Source organism: Triticum urartu, chromosome 1A, assembly GCF_056163025.1.
Source record: "Triticum urartu cultivar PI428250 chromosome 1A, HENAU_Tu73, whole genome shotgun sequence".
Taxonomy (NCBI): domain Eukaryota; kingdom Viridiplantae; phylum Streptophyta; class Magnoliopsida; order Poales; family Poaceae; genus Triticum; species Triticum urartu.
The window spans coordinates 32,668,836-32,690,919 of NC_141873.1; the positions used below are offsets into that span (position 1 = coordinate 32,668,836).

The 22,084-nt window shown below is 44.5% G+C and overlaps 1 pseudogene; it reads right to left on the reverse strand.

Moving 5' to 3' along the window:
- Positions 1-909: 909 nt before the first annotated feature.
- LOC125532634 (putative aquaporin PIP2-7 pseudogene) lies at positions 910-1,620 on the reverse strand (annotated as a pseudogene).
- Between the last annotated feature and the right edge of the window lie 20,464 nt (positions 1,621-22,084).

The following is a 22,084-nucleotide window of genomic DNA, read 5'->3' on the forward strand; positions in this document are numbered from 1 at the left end:
GTCCCAAAAGTAATATAAAAGTGGATAATAAAGCCCAATATTACCCAAAACAGTAGATAATATAGCATGGAGCAATCAAAAATTATAGATACGTTGGAGACGTATCAGGCAGCGGTGCAGTGGGTCGGCAGCGAGGACCGAGACGGCGAGGCGGGGCGCGGGGGTCGTCGGAGCGGGTGTGGAGCGAGGGAGGGAAGTGGAGGGAGGGACGAAGGGATCGGGCGAATTAGTTAGGGGGAAGATTACTAATGGCGCACCCCCTGGCGGTGCGCCATTAGTTAGGGGGAAAAACTTAGTAATGGCGCACCTGTGGACAGTGCGCAATTACTAGTAATGGCGCACTGTCTACATGATGCGCCATTAGTATGTTTGGAAAAATGAACAAAAAAATTTGTTACTAGTGGCGCACCATGTATCTAGTGCGTCATTAGTGTCTTCCACACTAATGGCGCACCTGCACATGGTGCGCCACTGCTATATTGTAGTGGCGCACCACATGTCAGGTACGCCATTAGTATCCATTTCATCTATATCCCTTTTCCTAGTAGTGGCCCTTATGATACATGTGCTCGGGTGTATTATAATGCACCATAAAATTTGCCTATATATTAATTAATTAAACCCATTAAGAGGAGCTAGAATGGTAGCCAACCAGCCACGCCATGTGGCGAATGCAGGTTGGTCACGGTGAGAAAGGTATTTTTAGAGTTCTTAAATAGTAGGGAGAATTTTTTTGAGAAAAGTTTCTCTAGGCTTCTTTTTTTCCTTTTAAGATAGTTGTGATGTCCACGTGATGCAAGAATATTTTTTAAAAGTTTTAACATGAGAGTGAGGTGCGCATAACTTCCTCGCAAGCGGCCCGCAATGGCGGGCCCAACCACTAGTATATACATACAGGTCCGGCCGTGATCACAACAAGCTAGCTAGCTGAGAGGAGAAGGCGTCTGGTACGGGGACGAAGGTGTCGCGGGGGGTGCACTTGGGGTCGGTTTCGGAGAAGACGGCGTAGGCAAGGACAAAGGTGCCCAAGGTCTCGGCGCCAAGGGCCGCCCCGAGCGAGGACCCCCGGGCCACCGTGTTGGCCGCCGCCACGTACAGCACTGAGCGCACCAGCGTCACCTTCCCGACCATGAAGAGTGCGAACGTCACTGCCAGGTTTATGTGCACACCTGCATTGCACAGGGAAGGCGACAATTAGTTCAATATACACCTATTTCTAACTATTTTCGTGACAAGTAATTATGGACGGAGAAAATATGTTGTGATAGAGATGTGCATATACCTACCTAAGACGCCGCTGGTACAGTAAACGAGGACGGAGACGATGGCACCGAAGGACCACGCGACGCCGAGGTAGCTGACGCCGGTGCACCGCTCGTCGGCAGCGGATGACTGGTTTCTGTACCCGACGACGGTGGCGATGCTCACGTAGAGGAGGACGAGATAGGCTATGAACTCGCCGATGAGGGCGCGGTACAGGGACCACGTGGTCAGCTCGCTCGTCTCCAGCGCCCGGACTGCCGGCAGGTCCCAGTACAACACCCTCTAGACGATGATATCTGTTATCTCTTCGTTGGCAGTGACCACCTTCTTCACAAAATCATAAACCCTAAACCTCATATCGCATATCCTAAACCCTAATCAAATCCGACCCTATTGGTACTATGCGAAAGAGGCCAGACAAGATTAGAGATGGCCAGGCACTTACATCTGAGAGGTCGATGCAAAGATCCGGTGTGATAAACTTGATGCACGGTGATGAGGATGATCTGGCCTCGGAAGATCTGGCGCCGCATAACCTGAGGGGGGTCACGTACGATGGAGGGAGAGTAGGAGGAGGAAGGGAGTGCCCGGCAAGTGCGAGTGACGGTGATCAAAGGCCGCAATCTGTTTGCCGGAGACTAGGGCTCGAGAGGAGATGACGAACCGCTCGAAACCCAAATTCAAATGACCACACACGATGACATGGTGTAATAAGTAAGTGCAATGTTAATGCAATTAAGTTAACTAAAAATTTTAAGATGGAAATACCCATGGACTTAATTGGGCCAATTAAAGTTAAACAATTTTTTAGGTCCAAGATACTCTTGGGTTTTAAAAAGGCCTAGTTAGTCTTATCCGCTAGATCACCCACTACTAGGAAAAGGCCTACTAGTGGCGCACCAGTTTTTCCTACTAATGGCACACTACTGGTGCGCCACTAGTACCACGCCATTAGTATTATATACTAATGGCGCACCACGCCGTGCGCCATTAGTATAGACCAACATGCGTCATTAGTATGCCTCCCAAGGGGCCATATTTACCCATGTGCTTTGGCATACTAATGGCGCACTGTGGGGTGATGCGCCATTAGTATGAATATTAGGTTTTTTTTACTTTTCTGATTTTTGCGCAGGTTACAAAATATATTATTGGACAGAATATAGACAGCACCACACAGTAAGAGTTGATTCATCGAATACAATAGAAGATTAGTCTCTGAATACAATTCATCATATTAGTCTCCGAATTCAAAAGACCAAACAAAGATAGAACATTACAAGTCTCGAGACCACGAGTAGCGAGTTTTTCGGAAGTAATACTAATCCTAACAAGTCTTACTAATCATCATCATACAACTTCTACTCGTTATTAATAACAAGTCATACAATCATCATCTTGATAGTCATCGAACCAACCCTACTTAATTGTTCTTAGCACATGATCATCAATATTAGGCAGGACCTAAATACCCTATTTAAGGTAAAATAGCATAAAACAATATAGACCCTGACTCTCCATTATGGAGAATTAAGAACATCCTGTCTCCAATTCTTGCGCTTCGCTTCCTTTTGCTTCCAAGAACCTCCTTACGATTGTCCATACATTTTTTCCATCCTTTGATTTTTCATGTCTCCAGTTCTTTTAGAAATCTCGTATGGACAGTTGAGATTCGTAGGATGACTTGGCTATATGTTCAAAACATTAAGACTACCTTTCTGATACATCAAATGAGGCACACAATTCTCTGGGATTATCTGTTGAAAAACATAGTAATAACTTCATAGTTAGCAATGATGTACTAGTTTTAGAAGTATGCAAAAGATGCACGGATGTCGTAATAGTAAAAATCTTACCAGGGTATCTCCATGGTAGTTACCGTAGTTGAACACATGCACTAGTGGCACGTATTGACCATAATGTTGAGGAGTTCGATTGTAGATATTGTAATTCTCAATGTCAGTACAAAATCCGACCAGATGATTTCTCTCCTTATAAGTTGTTAATTCGGAGCCATCGGTGTAGTGGGTTTTGACTACCATCTCCCGCACATTCTTTGAACAATAAAAATAAGCTGTCAATGAAAATAAGCTGTCAACTATTTCGAAATAAACAATATAAATTAGCTAATAACTATGTTTGAGAAACTCACATAGCGGTAGAACTGGAGGCGTATCAACAAGGACCCAAATGTCCATATTGCCTTGGTCGATGTCAGGATTACCAAGATCCATGGTGATAAGCATACCCTCATCAAAACCATACATCTTGCAAAATGCTTCCCAATTTTTGCAACCAAAATGGGTTACGCTCTCAGAATTATACAGATTTATTTCAAAGTCCACATCATGATGAGTCCTTAGGTGAATTTTCTTTGTTTCAGAAATTTCATGGTCTTCAAAATCCATCCTCTCCAAGACATAGCTGTTGGGGAACGCAGTACTTTCAAAAAATTTCCTACGCACACGCAAGATCATGGAGATGCATAGCAACGAGAGGGGAGAGTATGATCTACGTACCCTTGTAGATCGCAACGGAAGCGTTGACACAACGTAGAGGAAGTAGTCGTACGTCTTCTTCCCGATCCGACCGATCCAAGCACCGTTACTCCGGCACCTCCGAGTTTTTAGCACACGTACAGCTCGATGACGCTCCCCGGGCTCCGATCCAGCAAAGCTTTGGAGATGAGTTCCGTCAGCACAACGGCGTGGTGACGATGATGATGTTCTACCGACGCAGGGCTTCGCCTAAGCACTACAACGATATGACCGAGGTGGAATATGGTGGCAGGGGGCACCGCACACGGCTAAGGAATGATCACGAGGATCAACTTGTGTGTCTAGAGGTGCCCCCCTGCCCCCGTATATAAAGGAGCAAGAGGGAGGGGTGTGGCCGGCCTAGAGGAGGGCGCAGGAGGAGTCCTACTCCTACCGGGAGTAGGACTCCCCTCCCGTTTCCTTGTCCAAGTAGGAGAGAGGGGGGGAGAGAAGGAAAGGGGGGGCGCCGCCCCTCCCTCCTTGTCCAATTCGGACTAGGGGGAGAGGGGGCGCGCGGCCTGCCCTGGCAGCCCCTTCCTCTTCTCCACTTTAGGCCCATGAGGCCCATCAACCCCCCGGGGGGTTCCGGTAACCCCCCGGTGCTCCGGTTTTATCCGATACTTCTCCGGAACCCTTCCGGTGTCCGAATATAGTCATCCAATATATCAATCTTTATGTCTCGACCATTTCGAGACTCCTCGTCATGTCCGTGATCACATCCGGGACTCCGAACTAACTTCGGTACATCAAAAATGCATAAACTCATAATAACTGTCATCGTAACGTTAAGCGTGCGGACCCTACGGTTCGAGAACAATGTAGACATGACTGAGACAGATCTCCGGTCAATAACCAATAGCGGGACCTGGATGCCCATATTGGCTCCTACATATTCTACGAAGATCTTTATCGGTCAGACCGCATAACAACATACGTTGTTCCCTTTGTCATCGGTATGTTACTTGTCCGAGATTCGATCGTCGGTATCCAATACCTAGTTCAATCTCGTTACCGGCAAGTCTCTTTACTCGTTCCGTAATACATCATCTCACAACTAACATATTAGTTGTAATGCTTGCAAGGCTTATGTGATGTGCATTACCGAGAGGACCCAGAGATACCTCTCCGACAATCGGAGTGACAAATCCTAATCTCAAAATACGCCAACCCAACATGTACCTTTGGAGACACCTGTAATGCTCCTTTATAATCACCCAGTTACGTTGTAACGTTTGGTAGCACCCAAAGTGTTCCTCTGGAAAATGGGAGTTGCATAATCTCATAGTCATAGGAACATGTATAAGTCATGAAGAAAGCAATAGCAACATACTAAACGATCGGATGCTAAGCTAATGGAATGGGTCATGTCAATCAGATCATTCAACTAATGATGTGACCTCGTTAATCAAATAACAACCTTTTGTTCATGGTTAGGAAACATAACCATCTTTGATTAACGAGCTAGTCAAGTAGAGGCATACTAGTGACACTCTGTTTGTCTATGTATTCACACATGTATTATGTTTCCGGTTAATACAATTCTAGCATGAATAATAAACATTTATCATGATATAAGGAAATAAATAATAACTTTATTATTGCCTCTAGGGCATATTTCCTTCAGTCTCCCACTTGCACTAGAGTCAATAATCTAGATTACACAGTAACGATTCTAACACCCAGGGAGTCTTGGTGCTGATCATGTTTTGCTCGAGGAAGAGGCTGAGTCAACGGGTCTGCAACATTCAGATCCATATGTATCTTGCAAATCTCTATGTCTCCCACCTGGACTAGATCTCGGATGGAATTGAAGCGTCTTTTGATGTGCTTGGTTCTCTTGTGAAATCTGGATTCCTTTGCCAAGGCAATTGCACCAGTATTTTCACAAAAGATTTTCATTGGACCCGATGCACTAGGTATGACACCTATATCGGATATGAACTCCTTCATCCAGACTCCTTCATTCGCTGCTTCCGAAGCAGCTATGTACTCCGCTTCACATGTAGATCCCGCTACGACGCTTTGTTTAGAACTGCACCAACTGACAGCTCCACCGTTTAATGTAAACACGTATCCGGTTTGTGATTTAGAATCGTCCGGATCAGTGTCAAAGCTTGCATCAATGTAACCTTTTACGGTGAGCTCTTTGTCACCTCCATATACGAGAAACATATCCTTAGTCCTTTTCAGGTATTTCAGGATGTTCTTGACCGCTGTCCAGTGATCCATTCCTGGATTACTTTGGTACCTCCCTGCTAGACTTATAGCAAGGCACACATCAGGTCTGGTACACAGCATTGCATACATGATAGAGCCTATGGCTGAAGCATAGGGAACATCTTTCATATTCTCTCTATCTTCTGCAGTGGTCGGGCATTGAGTCTTACTCAACTTTACACCTTGTAACACAGGCAAGAACCCTTTCTTTGCTTGATCCATTTTGAACTTCTTCAAAACTTTGTCAAGGTATGTGCTTTGTGAAAGTCCAATTAAGCGTCTTGATCTATCTCTATAGATCTTAATGCCTAATATGTAAGCAGCTTCACCAAGGTCTTTCATTGAAAAACTTTTTTTAAGTATCCCTTTATGCTATCCAGAAATTCTACATCATTTCCAATCAGTAATATGTCATCCACATATAATATCAGAAATGCTACAGAGCTCCCACTCACTTTCTTGTAAATACAGGCTTCTCCAAAAGTCTGTATAAAACCAAATGCTTTGATCACACTATCAAAGCGTTTATTCCAACTCCGAGAGGCTTGCACCAGTCCATAAATGGATCGCTGGAGCTTGCACACTTTGTTAGCTCCCTTTGGATCAACAAAACCTTTTGGTTGCATCATATACAACTCTTCTTCCAAAAATCCATTCAGGAATGCAGTTTTGACATCCATCTGCCAAATTTCGTAATCATAAAATGAGGCAATTACTAACATGATTCGGACAGACTTAAGCATCGCTACAGGTGAGAAGGTCTCATAGTAGTCAATCCCTTGAACTTGTCGAAAACCTTTTGCGACAAGTCGAGCTTTGTGGACAGTAATATTACCGTCAGCGTCAGTCTTCTTCTTGAAGATCCATTTATTCTCAATTGCTTGCCGATCATCAGGCAAGTCAACCAAAGTCCATACTTTGTTCTCGTACATGGATCCCATCTCAGATTTCATGGCTTTCAAGCCACTTTGCGGAATCTGGGCTCACCATCGCTTCTTCATAGTTCGTAGGTTCATCATGATCTAGTAGCATGACTTCCAGAACAGGATTACCGTACCACTCTGGTGCGGATCTCACTCTGGTTGATCTACGAGGTTTAGTAGTATCTTGATCTAAAGTTTCATGATCATCATCATTAGCTTCCTCACTAACTGGTGTAGGTGTCACTGAAACAGTTTTCTGTGATGTGTTACTTTCCAATAAGGGAGCAGGTACAGTTACCTCGTCAAGTTCTACTTTACTCCCACTCACTTCTTTCGAGAGAAACTCCTTCTCTAGAAAGGATCCATTCTTAGCAACGAATGTCTTGCCTTCGGATCTGTGATAGAAGGTGTACCCAACAGTCTCCTTTGGGTATCCTATGAAGACACATTTCTCCGATTTGGGTTTGAGCTTATCAGGTTGAAGTTTTTTCACATAAGCATTGCAGCCCCAAACTTTAAGAAACGACAACTTTGGTTTCTTGCCAAACCATAGTTCATAAGGCATCGTCTCAACGGATTTTGATGGTGCCCTATTTAATGTCAATGCGGCCATCTCTAAAGCATAACCCCAAAACGATAGCGGTAAATCAGTAAGAGACATCATAGATCGCACCATATCTAGTAAAGTATGATTACGACGTTCGGACACACCATTACGCTGTGGTGTTCCGGGTGGCGTGAGTTGCGAAACTATTCCACAATTTTTCAAATGTACACCAAACTCGTAACTCAAATATTCTCCTCCACGATCAGCGCGTAGAAACTTTATTTTCTTGTTACGATGATTTTCAACTTCACTCTGAAATTCTTTGAACTTTTCAAATGTTTCAGACTTATGTTTCATTAAGTAGATATACCCATATCTGCTTAAATCATCTGTGAAGGTGAGAAAATAACGATATCCGCCACGAGCCTCAATATTCATCGGACCACATACATCTGTATGTATGATTTCCAACAAATCTGTTGCTCTCTCCATAGTACCGAAGAACGGCGTTTTAGTCATCTTGCCCATGAGGCACGGTTCGCAAGTACCAAGTGATTCATAATCAAGTGGTTCCAAAAGTCCATCAGTATGGAGTTTCTTCATACGCTTTACACCGATATGACCCAAACGGCAGTGCCACAAATAAGTTGCACCATCATTATCAACTCTGCATCTTTTGGCTTCAACATTATGAATATGTGTGTTACTACTATCGAGATTCAACAAGAATAGACCACTCTTCAAGGGTGCATGACCATAAAAGATATTACTCATATAAATAGAACAACCATTATTCTCTGATTTAAATGAATAACCGTCTCGCATTAAACAAGATCCAGATATAATGTTCATGCTCAACGCTGGCACCAAATAACAATTATTTAGGTCTAATACTAATCCCGAAGGTAGATGTAGAGGTAGCGTGCCGACCGCGATCACATCGACTTTGGAACCGTTTCCCACGTGCATCGTCACCTCGTCCTTTGCTAGTGTTCGCTTAATCCATAGTCCCTGTTTCGAGTTGCAAATATTAGCAACAGAACCAGTATCAAATACCCAGGTGCTACTGCGAGCTCTAGTAAGGTACACATCAATAACATGTATATCACATATACCTTTGTTCACCTTGCCATCCTTCTTATCCGCCAAATACTTGGGGCAGTTCCGCTTCCAATGACCAGTCTGCTTGCAGTAGAAGCACTCAGTTTCAGGCTTAGGTCCAGACTTGGGTTTCTTCTCTTGAGCAGCAACTTGTTTGCCGTTCTTCTTGAAGTTCCCCTTCTTCTTCCCTTTGCCCTTTTTCTTTAAACCAGTGGTCTTGTTGACCATCAACACTTGATGCTCCTTCTTGATTTCTACCTCCGCAGCTTTCAGCATTGCGAAGAGCTCGGGAATAGTTTTGTTCATCCCTTGCATATTATAGTTCATCACGAAGCTCTTGTTGTTGGGTTTCGTAGTAATTTCAAAAAATTTCCTACGCACACGCAAGATCATGTGATGCATAGCAACGAGAGGGGAGAGTGTTGTCTACGTACCCAACGCAGACCGACTGCGGAAGCGATGACACAACATAGAGGAAGTAGTCGTACGTCTTCGCGATCCAACCGATCAAGCACCGAAACTACGGCACCTCCGAGTTCGAGCACACGTTCAGCTCGATGACGATCCCCGGACTCCGATCCAGCAAAGTGTCGGGGAAGAGTTCCGTCAGCACGACGGCGTGGTGACGATCTTGATGTACTACAGCAGCAGGGCTTCGCCTAAACTCCGCTACAGTATTATCGAGGACTATGGTGGCAGGGGGCACCGCACACGGCTAAGGAATAGATCACGTGGATCAACTTGTTTGTTCTAGGGTGCCTCTGCCTCAGTATATAAAGGACTAGAGGGGGGAGGCTGGCCGGCCATAGGAGGCACGCCAGGAGAGTCCTACTCCCTCTGGGAGTAGGATTCCCCCCCCCAATCCTAGTTGGAATAGGATTCGTGGAGGGGGAAAAGAGAGAGAGGGGGCCGGCCACCTCACCTAGTCCTAATAGGACTAGGGGAAGGGGGTGGCGCACAGCCCATGTAGGGCTGCCTCTTCTCTTTTCCACTAAGGCCCATCATGGCCCATTTAGCTCCCGGGGGGTTCCGGTAACCTTCCCGGTACTCCGGTAAAATCCCGATTTCACCCGGAACACTTCCGATATCCAAACATAGGCTTCCAATATATCAATCTTTATGTCTCGACCATTTCGAGACTCCTCGTCATGTCCGTGATCACATCCGGGACTCCGAACAACCTTCGGTTCATCAAAATGCATAAACTCATAATATAACGGTCATCGTAACCTTAAGCGTGCGGACCCTACGGGTTCGAGAACAATGTAGACATGACCGAGACACGTCTCCGGTCAATAACCAATAGCGGGACCTGGATGCCCATATTGGCTCCTACATATTCTACGAAGATCTTTATCGGTCAGACCGCATAACAACATACGTTGTTCCCTTTGTCATCGGTATGTTACTTGCCCGAGATTCGATCGTCGGTATACCAATACCTAGTTCAATCTCGTTATCGGCAAGTCTCTTTACTCGTTCTTTAATACATCATCACGCAACTAACTCATTTAGTTGTAATGCTTGCAAGGCTTTAATTGATGTGCATTACCGAGAGGGCCCAGAGATACGTCTCCGACAATCGGAGTGACAAATCCTAATCTCGAAATACGCCAACCCAACATCTACCTTTGGAGACACCTGTAATGCTCCTTTATAATCACCCAGTTACGTTGTGACATTTGGTAGCACCCAAAGTGTCCTCCGGCAAACGGGAGTTGCATAATCTCATAGTTATAGGAACATGTATAAGTCATGAATAAAGCAATAGCAACATACTAAACGATCGGGTGCTAAGCTAATGGAATGGGTCATGTCAATCAGATCATTCAACTAATGATGTGACCTCGTTAATCAAATAACAACTCATTGTTCATGGTTAGGAAACATAACCATCTTTGATTAACGAGCTAGTCTAGTAGAGGCATACTAGTGACACTTTGTTTGTCTATGTATTCACACATGTATTATGTTTCCGGTTAATACAATTCTAGCATGAATAATAAACATTTATCATGATTATAAGGAAATAAATAAGAACTTTATTATTGCCTCTAGGGCATATTTCCTTCACTTGTAGCTTGGTGGCAGTGATTGGAGAATTCTGTCAATAACGCAATCATCTGGAAGATTAACTCCCAATTGAATCAAGTGATTATTATACCCAGACATTTTGAGTATATGCTCACTGACAGAACTGTTCTCCTCCATCTTGCAGCTGTAGAACTTATTGGAGACTTCATATCTCTCAATTCGGGCATTTGCTTGAAATATTAACTTCAACTCCTGAAACATCTCATATGCTCCATGACGTTCAAAACGTCGTTGAAGTCCCGATTCTAAGCCGTAAAGCATGGCACACTGAACTATCGAGTAGTCATCAGCTTTGCTCTGCCAGACGTTCATAACATCTAGTGTTGCTCCAGCAGCAGGCCTGGCACCCAGCGGTGCTTCCAGGACATAATTCTTCTATGCAGCAATGAGGATAATCATAAAGTTACGGAGCCAGTCCGTGTAATTGCTACCATCATCTTTCAACTTTGCTTTCTCAAGGAACGCATTAAAATTTAACGGAACAACAGCACGAGCCATCTATCCTCAATCAACATAAACAAGCAAGATACTATCAGGGACTAAGTTCATGATAAATTTAAGTTCAATTAATCATATTACTTAAGAACTCCCACTTAGATAGACATCCCTCTAATCTTCTAAGTGATCACGTGATCCAAATCAACTAAACCATAACCGATCATCACGTGAAATGGATTAGTATTCAATGGTGAACATCATTATGTTGATCATATCTACTATATGATTCACGCTCGACCTTTCGGTCTCCGTGTTCCGAGGCCATATCTGCATATGCTAGGCTCGTCAAGTATAACCCGAGTATTATGCATGTGCAAAAACTGGCTTGCACCCGTTGTAGATGGACGTAGAGCTTATCACACCCGATCATCACGTGGTGTCTGGGCACGACGAACTTTGGCAACGGTGCATACTTAGGGAGAACACTTCTTGATAATTTAGTGAGAGATCATCTTATAATGCTACCGTCAATCAAAGCAAGATAAGATGCATAAAAGGATAAACATCACATGCAATCAATATAAGTGATATGATATGGCCATCATCATCTTGTGCTTGTGATCTCCATCTCCGCAGCACCGTCATGATCACCATCGTCATCGCGCGACACCTTGATCTCCATCGTAGCATCGTTGTCGTCTCGCCAATCTTATGCTTCTACGACTATCGCTACCATTTAGTGATAAAGTAAAGCATTACATTGCGATTGCATTGCATACAATAAAACGACAACCATAAGGCTCCTACCAGTTGCCGATAACTTGGTTACAAAACATGATCATCTCATACAATAAAATCAGCATCATGTCTTGACCATATCACATCACAACATGCCCTGCAAAAACAAGTTAGACGTCCTCTACTTTGTTGTTGCAAGTTTTACGTGGCTGCTACGGGCTTAAGCAAGAACCAATCTCACCTACGCATCAAAACCACAACGATAGTTTGTCAATTTGACTCCGTTTTAACCTTCGCAAGGACCGGGCGTAGCCACACTCGGTTCAACTAAAGTTGGAGAGACTGTCGCCCGCAAGCCACCTATGTGCAAAGCACGTCGGGAGAACCGGTCTCGCGTAAGCGTACGCGTAATGTCGGTCCGGGTCGTCTCGTCCAACAATACCGCCGAACCAAAGTATGACATGCTGGTAGGCAGTATGACTTATATCGCCCACAACTCACTTGTGTTCTACTCGTGCATATAACATCAAACCATAAAACCTAGGCTCGGATGCCACTGTTGGGGAACGCAGTAATTTCAAAAAAATTTCCTACGCACACGCAAGATCATGGTGATGCATAGCAATGAGAGGGGAGAGTATGATCTACGTACCCTTGTAGATCGCAACGGAAGCGTTGACACAACGTAGAGGAAGTAGTCGTACGTCTTCTTCCCGATCCGACCGATCCAAGCACCGTTACTCCGGCACCTCCGAGATCTTAGCACACGTACAGCTCGATGACGCTCCCCGGGCTCCGATCCAGCAAAGCTTCGGCGATGAGTTCCGTCAGCACAACGGCGTGGTGACGATGATGATGTTCTACCGAGGCAGGGCTTCGCCAAAGCACTACAACGATATGACCGAGGTGGAATATGGTGGCAGGGGGCACCGCACACGGCTAAGGAACGATCACGAGGATCAACTTGTGTGTCTAGAGGTGCCCCCCTGCCCCCGTATATAAAGGAGCAAGAGGGAGGGGTGCGGCCGGCCTAGAGGAGGGCGCAGGAGGAGTCCTACTCCTACCGGGAGTAGGACTCCCCTCCCGTTTCCTTGTCCAAGTAGGAGAGAGGGGGGAGAGAAGGAAAGGGGGGGCGCCGCCCCTCCCTCCTTGTCCAATTCGGACTAGGGGGAGAGGGGGCGCGCGACCTGCCCTGGCAGCCCCTTCCTCTTCTCCACTTTAGGCCCATGAGGCCCATCAACCCCCCGGGGGGTTCCGGTAACCCCCCGGTGCTCCGGTTTTATCCGATACTTCTCCGGAACCCTTCCGGTGTCCGAATATAGTCATCCAATATATCAATCTTTATGTCTCGACCATTTCGAGACTCCTCGTCATGTCCGTGATCACATCCGGGACTCCGAACTAACTTCGGTACATCAAAAATGCATAAACTCATAATAACTATCATCGTAACGTTAAGCGTGCGGACCCTACGGTTCGAGAACAATGTAGACATGACTGAGACAGATCTCCGGTCAATAACCAATAGCGGGACCTGGATGCCCATATTGGCTCCTACATATTCTACGAAGATCTTTATCGGTCAGACCGCATAACAACATACGTTGTTCCCTTTGTCATCGGTATGTTACTTGTCCGAGATTCGATCGTCGGTATCCAATACCTAGTTCAATCTCGTTACCGGCAAGTCTCTTTACTCGTTCCGTAATACATCATCTCACAACTAACATATTAGTTGTAATGCTTGCAAGGCTTATGTGATGTGCATTACTGAGAGGGCCCAGAGATACGTCTCCGACAATCGGAGTGACAAATCCTAATCTCGAAATACGCCAACCCAACATCTACCTTTGGAGACACCTGTAATGCTCCTTTATAATCACCCAGTTACGTTGTGACGTTTGGTAGCACCCAAAGTGTTCCTCCGGCAAACGAGAGTTGCATAATCTCATAGTCATAGGAACATGTATAAGTCATGAAGAAAGCAATAGCAACATATTAAATGATCGGATGCTAAGCTAATGGAATGGGTCATGTCAATCAGATCATTCAACTAATGATGTGACCTCGTTAGTCAAATAACAACCTTTTGTTCATGGTTAGGAAACATAATCATCTTTGATTAACGAGCTAGTCAAGTAGAGGCATACTAGTGACACTCTGTTTGTCTATGTATTCACACATGTATTATGTTTCCGGTTAATACAATTCTAGCATGAATAATAAACATTTATCATGATATAAGGAAATAAATAATAACTTTATTATTGCCTCTAGGGCATATTTCCTTCAATAGCGTCTTACATGGAATGGGATAAGCTATACTTGAATTGTAAAAGATGAAAATTACACGTTGAAATAGTTGAAGTCATGCTTAATTATGAAAAAAACAATTGTCGTCGTTGCGTACCGTTTCAACTTCGAAGCTCTCCTTGAGCTTAATGCTGAAGCGCCGATCATCGTCCAGGTGAGGCCTGTCGCACAGACCTCGATCATCGCGGCACCAGTCGCACTCCCCCGGGGGAATTTTGTCGTCCGATGACGACATTTCCTACGTTCATAATTCAAAACTACATAGGATGAGTGGTTCCTCTTCCAGATTAGGGTTTATCGATGACGAGCAACTAGCATTAGTAATAACTATGAGTTGATCCTACTTAATTAAGTACTAAGATACTCCGGCCCATGCATTTGTCGCAAGTACCCCATATGTCCTATTTTTAGCAAAGTCATGCTAAAATTCATGAAAAATTTCAGCATGACCTTTGCTGAAAATGGGACATATGGAGTACCCGAATTTGCCGGAACGGAAGTTAATCGACATTCCGGCAAACTCAAGGGCCTCTCGGGGTACCTGCAAAATCATCACGACACGATGGTCGGAGACAAAACCCAGCAAACTCCTTCCCTTCACTCGGGGTACAATAATATATCTTCTAGCCATGAAAAATAATACCAACTAGGATCGGTATGACCTTCGTTTTTCATTTTTTGTATGATCAATTAAATCTTCTGCAAGCTTATATGAAAAGGTTCAGCAACTTGAAACATAACTCTTGCTTGGTGTTCCAAATCATTTCATTTATATTTTAAATAACAATAGGATTGTTTCATAATAGAATTTACCCCAAAAACAAATTCCTTTAATGCCATTTTCAAACTCTGAGTTGCCTCTGTTGCACTAAAACTAATTCAAATATTTTTTGACTAAAGTAGGAAATCAATGTTGACTAAATTTTTTAAGTGCTCTTCCTAAAAATCACTAAAGTAGGAAATCTTTAACATAATGTACCCTGCAGCTTTGTTCAATTGGTACAGTCAACAGTGGGTTTCGTTCAATTGATCAGGAGTAGGAGATCTTGGTGTTAGACCAAAAATCCAGTTATGTCGTCGTCCAAAAATTGCTAATCTGATGTCACAGTAGCCACTATCTACCACGCACCATACAGAAGCACATCAGGCAACCGAACTAGCAGCAGCAGCCAATTCACACTAGCAGGATCATTGGCTGTACCAACAAAATCACACTAAGCATTGACAGTACCAACAACATTGCCAGCACCATACAAAATTGTTTCACTGGCAGCCACCAATCCAAACTAGCAGTTCACACTAGAGCATTACACACAAGAGAGGAGACAGCGAGATGAGGAACTCACCGGCCTCAGGCGGTGAGGGCGAGGCGGAGTCGGGGGACAGCGGTGCCGGCGGCGAGGCGTGGAGGGGTCGGAGTTGGAGGAGGGAGACAGCCGGCGGCGCGCTTGGGTGGGTGGGGGAAACCTAACAGAGGGGTCGAGCGAGCGTGAGAGAGAGAGGGGCCAAAAATTCAGTGCTTCTTCAGAGGAGGGGAGAGGAGGTCAAGGACGACGGCGATGGCGGCGTAGCAGCGGGTGGGGCGGCGGCGGGTGGGGCAGGAGGCCGAAGGCGATGGACGGGCGGAGGAGGAGGGGCGCTTACGGGCGGACGAGACCGGGCGGCGGCGCAGTGGATGGGGCGGTGATGTCTACTACACAACCTTCTTCTTGTAGACGTTGTTGGGCCTGCAATTGCACAGGTTTGTAAGACAGTAGCAAATTTCCCTCAAGTGGATGACCTAAGATTTATCAATCCGTAGGAGGCGTAGGATGAAGATAGTCTCTCTCAAGCAACCCTGCAACCAAATAACAAAGAGTCTCTTGTGTCCCCAACACACCCAATACAATGGTAAATTGTATAGGTGCACTAGTTCGGCGAAGAGATTGTGATACAAGTGGTATATGGATAGTAGATAAAGGTATTTGTAATCTGAAATTATAAAAACAGTAAGGTAGCAAGTGATAAAAGTGAGCGTAAACGGTATTGCAATGCTAGGAAATAAGGCCTAGGGTTCATACTTTCGCTAGTGTAAGTTCCCTCAACAATATTAACATAATTGGATCACATAACTATCCCTCAACATGCAACAAAGAGTCACTCCAAAGTCACTAATAGCGGAGAACGAACGAAGAGATTATGGTAGGGTACGAAACCACCTCAAAGTTATTCTTTCTAATCAATCCATTGGGCTATTCCTATAAGTGTCACAAACAGCCCTAGAGTTCGTACTAGAATAACACCTTAAGATACAAATCAACCAAAACCCTAATGTCACCTAGATACTCCAATGTCACCTCAAGTATCCGTGGGCATGATTATACGATATGCATCACACAATCTCAGATTCATCTATTCAACCAACACATAGAACCTCAAAGAGTGCCCCTAAGATCTACCGGAGAATCACGATGAAAACATTTGCCAACCCCTATGCATAGGTTCATGAACCCGCAAGTTGGTCACCTTAACATACATCAAGTGGCACGTGGTATCCCATTGTCACCACAGATATCCACGGCAAGACATACATCAAGTGTTCTCAAATCTTTAAAGACTCAATCCGATAAGATAACCCCAAAGGGGAAACTCAATCCATTACAAGAGAGAAGAGGGGGGAATAAACATCATAGGATCCAAATATAATAGCAAAGCTCGCGATACATCAAGATCGTATCATCTCAAGAACACGAGAGAGAGAGAGAGAGAGAGAGAGAGAGAGATCAAACACATAGCTACTGGTACATACCCTCAGCCCCGAGGGAGTACTCCCTCCTCGTCATGGAGAGCACCGGGATGATGAAGATGGCCACCGGAGAAGGATTGCCCCCTCCGGCAGGGTGTCGGAACGGGTCTAGATTGGTTTTCGGTGGCTACGGAGGCTTCTGGCGGCGGAACTCCCGATCTATTGTGCGTTCTGGAAGTTTTAGGTCACGTAGGTATATATGGGTGCAGGAGGTACGTCAGGGGAGCCACGAGGGCCCCACGAGACAGGGGGCGCGCCCTAGGGGGGCGCCCCCCACCCTCGTGAGCACCTCGTTTCTTCCTTGACGTGGTGGTCGATGTTGTTCTTATGAAGGCATGTTGTTTCTTTTGTTGTCCGTTGGTGTTGCTCGATGGGCATCGTTGGGAAAATCATTGTCTTGATCAACAACCTCTTCTTCTGAGACTTTGTGAGCAAGATCATCGGCTTGGTCTCATGATATTGACTGATTGCTTGCCTTTGTCAGGGGATGCCCCTGTCGATACGCTTGGCATGTTTGCCAATCTCTGCTGTATGTATTGGCGTACTATTGCGTGGGTTAAATGAGGTTGGTTTGGTTTGGTCTTCTACATGTCTTGTAGGTACTTTAGTGGTTGAATTTCTCTACGTTTTCCATTGCAAGTGAAGCTATGGTGGCAGAAGGAAGACGAGTTCGGCTAAAGCTTCGGAAAGAATATTGAGGTGTATGACATTGGTTGTAATCTCCCATTTTTTTAGGGCTATTTTGTCTGTGGATTCAATTACCCATTATCTGGTTGTATCTTATGTTCACTTGATCATATTCGCCTAAAAAAACATATTGATTTTTTTAATGTGAGGCCAAGTTTGGTTGCTTCTTCAGTTATTCCATATGAGCTTGAATAACTAGTGAGAAGAATGATCCATGCATGTTGATGGTGTGTAGTCAACTATTTAGGTTAGAAATACTGAGAATCTGAGATGCATTTCTGTGACGCTTTGTGCAAAATCAAGAGTCTGTTCATAGTAGGGGGATTCCTTCGTTTGTGGAAAAAAAGAGGGAGAGTCCAAAGAGTAATGCTTGTTTGGGTATGCAAGTATCGTCCGAAAACCAAACTTTGAGTGGTGAACTCGATTCTGGTTATTTGCGTTAGAAATGAGCGAGCCTAAAGTAAATCTAAGCCTGTATGGAGTGCCGACCTCCGCGACAAAAGGAAAGCAGAGCATTATCTGAGTTACCAGCAGCAATCTACGACAACGTAGCAGTCATGAGGAGCAGAGCAGTGGCAGCAATGTCAAGAGTGCTACACTGAAACGGATCATCAGGAGAGACCAAGGAGTGCTCATGGCGGTGAGCCGGCACCAGACGCGTCAGCCTTGTAGAAGAAGTTGTATGCCTCGGCCACTTCCATGTACCACGTCGCTTCACGATCCGGCTGCGCGGAGAGATCCACTACCTTGTGCACCTGCGACGATCAAGTCCAGGGATGCTCAAGTAAGAGGCCGACAACATGAACCGTGATGCAGGATATTCCTATGAAATCTCACGTGTGGTAAGCATTGAGAATACATACAGTAACCACCTACTTCAGGCAACAACTTTCATTTTGATTTACAGTGCTAAGCCATGGTAAAGTGGCAATTAAATGGAGATTGAACGGAGGGGATAATGATACATCCATTTATATGACAAGTAATTCAGAACGGAGGGAGTAATAAAGAAAGCACCAACAGAGAACTTCAAATTCTTCTCAGTATGTGGATAGAAATAAGCAAGGATGCATAAAGAGAGTAAGAAAGGAAGACAGAACCTTGACCATCGGCAGACTTTCCATAGACTGGGGTGCAATATGCGGACTCCCTCCATTCCATAATGTAGTGCGTCCGCGTTTCCCGGGATTCAAGTTTGACCGTAAATTTAACCAACAAGACCGATTGCGGCGGAAGCAAAAATTATACCATTGAATTCGTATTTTCGATATGAATTCAGTGATATAATTTTCGCTCCCACCGCAGTCGGTCTCATTGGTTAAATTAACGATCAAAGTTGAATCTCGGAAAACGCGAGCGCACTATATTGTAGAATGGAGAGAGTATACCCCAATAATCAGCACATACATCCCGACAACACAAAATAGAGCCATCAATCAACTAGAGTAAAGAAATCGATCATGAATTGTTTTGCAAAAGAAGGACGGATGTGCAATACACGAACAGAGTAAAAGCACTGGAAAAACAATAGTAATTTTTTTTACTAATAAGTACTGCTCCCTCTGATCTATAATAAGTGTCGTGATTTCTGTTCAAAAAACCACGGCACTTATTATGGATCGGAGGGAGCGGCACTTTTACGAGGTCTGATAATAATGAATTAGTTCATGAGGCCATCTTCTGGTAAAGAAGCCTCTGCTGCAAAGGGTACGCCCGCAGTGTATTCTGACGGTGGCCGGGATTGCTTAACTCTTGCATCGATCATCCTGAGGCTGAGGGGGTTGTAAAGTAAATTCCAGGTTGTCTTTGCATGCAGTTTCGTACATGATTCGGCTTTTTTTTTCAGGGGAAATACAGGCATACAGCTAATGTTGCTAAGCAACAGCAGCAATGTTGCGGCACAAGCAAAGCTGGTCAACAGACACGTCTATCACATTCGCATCTGAGAAACGGAGAAGGCAAGAGAAAACGAGGGAGATTGGGAGGGAGAACCTGGGCGCCAGGGCTGGCCCTTGGCATCCTCGTGGGCGCAATTTTTTTTTTTTTGAGAAAAGTCACCCCATATTATTCAACCAAGACATTATGTGGCACACAAATAAAATCAGGGGGGTCTACTAGCCACACATGGCGCCCTGTAGATAGGGAAATAGACGCCTTTGCAAGGGCGTGCATCTCCCAGATATATTCTCTCTTCTCATGCTCGAAATGAACTTGTGCAAATTCTTCCATCTTCATCTTTATGTCTTGAAAAATTGCCCTGTTTGGACCCATGTACTCGCTCGTAAGATGAGCTAGTATAGTTGCAGCACAATCAGTAGCAATATGGATTTTGCTCAGGTGAAGGTCAGAAGCCAGATTAAGAGCCTCACTAAAGGCCAACGCCTCAAGACTTTCTGGCTGGACAAGATCCCGGGTTACCAACACAGAAGCTCCAACAAAAGACCCCTGACCATCCCTACAAATGACAGCACATGACCCCTTGTCTTGGTTCCTGCTGACTGCAGCGTCGACATTTAGCTTCATGCGTCCCTGGGTAGGGGCTCTCCAAATTCGCCTTTCTCGCTGAACTGCAGCAGAAGAACTTGCAAAGACGGCTACCCTTCGAGGAATTAAAGAGAGATCCCCAAGCAACCTCTGAATAAAATTAAACGTGGTGAGAGGTGAAAGATATGTTCATGTATTGCCGCGCGCCCACCATATAGCCCATAGAGCAACCAGGATCTGAATGAACTCCTCCTCCCTTGTTGATTCCATGAGCTCCATCAACCACAGCCTCACATCAGCATGCCCACAAGCAATGATATGTTCAACCAGCTCTTCATCTAACAAAGCCCAAACACACTTTGACATGTCGCAGTCCACTAACGCATGACGCCATGAATCCTCAGCATTGTTGCATATTTGACAAACGTTAGAGTCAGCCATATCCCTTCGATGACGAACTACCTCTGTAGGGATTGAATTTTGTGCAAGTCGCCACGCGAAATTTTTGACTTTCCCAGGAACCTTAACCTTCCATAGCTTCTTCCACTCTTGCTGCACCTCTTTTGTGTTAGACGGTGAAGGTCATCCATCAAGCCATGCCTCCCTCCTCTTTTTTGTATCGACCAGCAACCGGTAAACTGATCTAACAGTAAAAAGTCCGCTCCTGTTATAGTGCCATGCCCAGCTATCATCCAGATTGCGCGAGCTTAAAGGGATATTCAGCACAACTTGAACATCCGGAGGTTGAAGATGTTCCCAGACCTTTTGACGGTTCCAAGCTTTCATTGGTCTATCGATCAAGTCAGACACCATGATTGGAGGACTTGGAGTCCTCGGGTGAAGGGCCCTTAACATGAAATCTCGTGGGATCCAATTGTCCTCCCAAAGCTTAATCGACCGGCCATTACCAACACATTTTATAAGCCCCTGTTTCAAAACTGTGACACCCGCACACACTGCCCTCCAAACTTGCGATGGGTGGTTTCCCAGTTCAGCTTGCAGCACATCACCATGAGCATAATACACCGAGTGTAAGATCCTTGCACTAAGAGAGTGAGGATCTTGAATCAGCCTCCAGGCTTACTTGGCTAACATTGCAAGGTTGAAAAGTTCCGTATCTCTTAAGCCAAATGGTTGGAAGAGCTGGACATAATCGATGCGGGCTTTTAAGCTGGGCTCAGACGGTGAAAGGCCCCAATATTTGTGGTACGGGCTTTCATGAGCTAAAAAACAACACTTCTTTCGAAATTGTAGCATGAGTGACAATTAATATTCCCCTAAAAACAAAAGACTGACAATTAATATAGATCCGAGGGAGTAACTAGTATTGCTTCCATAAAAAACTACATACTATACCTCTTTTTTTTACGAAAATATTAGATCTATTATAAAGATTCACCGAAAATACAGAACACCTTAAAAATAAATTACATCGAGGTCTATGGACCACCGAACGATCATTGCCACCGCCACGCACGTACAGTAACTATTAGGGTATGAATAACTCGAAAACTACCACAGGAACATGATGATTTAAACTTGAAAATTTATCCCGACTCCAAAACATAAATTGTTGGTAAAGGTAATATTCAATATCAAGATGATACTAATTACACCTAACCGACCTAAACCTTGTTTTTTCTAAAAAAAAAGAGAAAAACCAGTGTTGCTTCCCTAAAAAAAACTTAATAGCACTGAACCTTCGGTTTCTTACAATACAACTGAACCTTGCTGCCACTACGGCCTACAATGGAGAAAAACAAAATTCATAGTCAACTTCAGGGCAAAAAAATAAATTAATTTGCGAGTACAAAAAGTGTGAATAATTACTTTTTATATTGTGCCGCATTTGTTTTTCATTCACCCAAAAAGTGTCAGTTCTTCGCTGAACTTTTAACACCAGTATAACACTACATCATTTGTTAACAAGAATAGTTTTAAAAAATTGTTTCCAAAA